A 3,220-nucleotide genomic window follows, 5' to 3' on the forward strand; every position below is an offset into this window, starting at 1 on the left:
GATCAGTGGACACCACTGATTGCCCTAAGAGGCTATATGAAGTACACAAGCCAAGGCATGGGAAATCATGTCAGGTCAATGACCTTTACACCCTAAAATGGCAAAGTCAGAGGTATCTGGGGAACACTCTTGGTCCTTTTCATGGAATCTTTGGCAAACTTAGGTCCATAGGCTCTGCTGGACCAAATCACTTTTCACTGGGATTCCATAGTTTAATCGAAGTTGCTCCGAGAAAACAAAGGTTAAAATGGTATGTGGTATCAGGAAGATAGCAGCAGGGAACGTACCTTGTAAAAAGCCAGAGGTCCCAATTTGGCTGTCTTTGATACACAATGAATGATACCATCATAATCCTGGGCATTCATCATTTGAGTCTTGAGCACATCCAAGGGCTGACATAGCAAGGTGGTACATAGACCAGCAATGAAACTGGCAATAATGTGGGTGCTGAGACTGTCTGAGAAGGAAGTCAAGGTGAGCCCCAGTTGCTTGATTTGGTCATAGCCGAATGCTTTTGCCACTGTCATCAAAGCTCCTTGACCTGATGCCAGGGTAGCACCAGAGAATAATGTCAAAAATCCCTCTTCCTGAATTATATGAGTCATTCCGTTCAGCACATGGGAATAATTCCTCCTTAGGTGCACTGGTATCTTCATATCATTCTGCATCCTAACATTCACCATTTCTGCTGGGCTCCCCAGAAACCCACCAACAAAACCTCCAAGGGCAGCCATATACACCTTCTGATACAAGTATAGGTGCTGCTTCTGGTTATGTATCACATGGTCCCACATTGAGTGATAGATGGCAAAGTGACTCACAGAATAGGTCAGCTGTCTACAGAGTGAGGCAGAGAGCCCGTTGTAAAGTGCCATAAAGCCACTGAAGCTAATCACTCTCATTGCTGCGCCAGTAAACCCAATATTTGCTTTGTGCTGAGTCTGAAGATGGACCTTGATCAGATCCAGTGGATGGGTCACACAAGTGGCTACCACAGAAGCCAGTCCTCCAAAATACCAGTGGAAAACAGTTTTCTTGCCCATTTGGGATCTGGGTGCAATTACTTGCAAGGGGCTCAATGAGAGTCTTGATTATCAATATGCTATTTTATAGGCCAAGAAATTCTATCAAAGGTTGCAGCTGCCACACGCTTCTGAGAGATGGAGATTGCTCACATTGTAGTTAGAAGAGGGCATACCAAAGTGTTCAGGGATTCTATGTTGATGGATAGATCTGGGCAGGCTGCATATTGGGCTACTGTCCACAGGGCATTTTCCAGGTGTTGGTTGTTCCATTAGCATCTGCTCATTTCACTTGCAGAAGACTCTTGGAACCAATACCTGTAAAAACCAGAGGAGGGTGGGGGAGGAAGGGGGGATCACTTTAAAGCATGGGTTAGGTTGCAATGAAAACAATTATAAAAAGGGAAGGCATAGCATCCTACAGAGGGGGCCATGCAGGAGGCTGGCGCCCAGCTCCTCAGCCTACCCAGACTTCGACACTGTCCCTTTTCAAAAGTGTTTTTTCTAACTACCCTCTCCCCCAATCTGCCCTCCCTTCTATCACCCCCCCTACTTTCCTGTAGGGTAAGATATCCAATTGTGTATGCATGTTATTCCCTCCTTAAGCCAAATTCAATGAGAGTAAGGTTGACCCATTCCCTTTCACCTTCCTGCTCTTCCCCTCCATTGTAATAGTTTTCTCTTGCCTCTTTTATATGAGATAATTTACCCTAGTCTGTCTTTCCCTTTTTCCTTCTCACATTATTTTCCTCTCTCACCTCTTAATTTTATTTTTTAGATATCATACCTTCCTATTCAACTAATTCTGTGCCCTCTATGTATTCATGTACATACATATACACAGACTCACAAATGTATTTATACACACATGTACCCTCCTATACATACATATATGTATGTATACATATATAAACATATTCCCTTCAACTATCCTTATACTGAGAAAAGTCTCATGAGTTACAATTAAATAGTTACAATGTAAATAGTTCAACTTTAATAAGTTCCTTATGATTTCTTTTTCCTGCTTACCTTCTCGTGCTTCTCTTGCTTCTTGTATATGAAAGTCAAATTTTGTGTTCAGCTCTGCTTTTTTTCATCAAGAATACTTGAAAGTCCTCTATTTCGTTGAATAACCATATTTTCCCTTGAAGTATTATACTCAGTTTTGCTGGGTAGGTGATTCTTGGTTTTGATACTAGCTCCTTTGATCTCTGAAATATCATATTCCAAGTCCTTCAATCCCTTAATGTAGAAGCTGCTAGATCTTGTGTTATCCTCATTGTGTTTACACAATACTCAAATTGTTTCTTCCTGATAGCTTGTAATATTTTCTCCTTGACCTGGGAACTCTGGAATTTGGCTATAATATTCCTAAGAGTTTTCTTTTTGTGATCTTTTCCAAGAGGCAATTGGTGAATTTTTTCAATTTCTATTTTTTCCCTTTGGTTCTAGAGTATCAGGCAATTTTCTTTGAGAATTTTTTTCTTTTTTTTCTTTTTTTTTGCTTTTTGAAGGACAATTGGGGTTAAGTGACTTGCCCAAGGTCACATGGCTGCTTTTTTTGTTAAGTGCTTGAGGCTGGATTTGAGCTCAGGTTCTTCTGACTCGAGGGCTAGTGCTCTATTCACTGTGCCACCTAGCCATCCCCTCTTTGAGAATTTCTTGAAGGATGATTTCTAGATTCTTTTTTTTTTTGGTCATGGCTTTCAGGTAGTTCAATAATTTTTAAATTCTCTGTGCTGGATCTATTTTCCAGGTCAGTGGTTTTTCCAATGAGGTATTTCACATTGCCTTCTGTTTTTTCATTTGTTTGGATCTGTTTTATAGTACCTTGATTTCTCATAAAGTCATTAGCTTCCATTTTCTCCCATCTAATTTTGAAGGATTTATTCTCTTCAGTGAGTTTTTGAAATTCCTTTTCCATTTAGGCAATTCAACTTTTTAAGTCATTCCCCTCCTTATTGGCTTTTTGGGCCTCTTTTGCCATTTGAGTTAGTCTGTTTTTTAAGGTGTTATTTTCTTCAGTATTTTTTGGGTCTCCTTTAGCAGGCTGTTGACTTTCTTTTTATGATTTTCTTGCATCATTCTCATTTCTCTTCTCAAATTTCCCTCTACTTCTCTTACTTAATTTTCAAAATCCTTCTTGAGCTCCTTCATGGCCTGTAGCTAGTTCATATTTTTCTTGGAAGCTTCTGATG

General features: G+C 40.1%; 1 pseudogene; it reads right to left on the bottom strand.

The window, feature by feature from the left end:
- Positions 1 to 211: 211 nt before the first annotated feature.
- Positions 212 to 1,336, bottom strand: LOC138155048 (mitochondrial dicarboxylate carrier pseudogene; annotated as a pseudogene).
- Positions 1,337 to 3,220: the final 1,884 nt, after the last annotated feature.

Source organism: Petaurus breviceps, unplaced genomic scaffold (genome assembly GCF_028583685.1).
Source record: "Petaurus breviceps papuanus isolate PSGF00001 unplaced genomic scaffold, PetGlider_PUasm1.0 91133, whole genome shotgun sequence".
NCBI classification, from domain to species: Eukaryota; Metazoa; Chordata; class Mammalia; order Diprotodontia; family Petauridae; genus Petaurus; species Petaurus breviceps.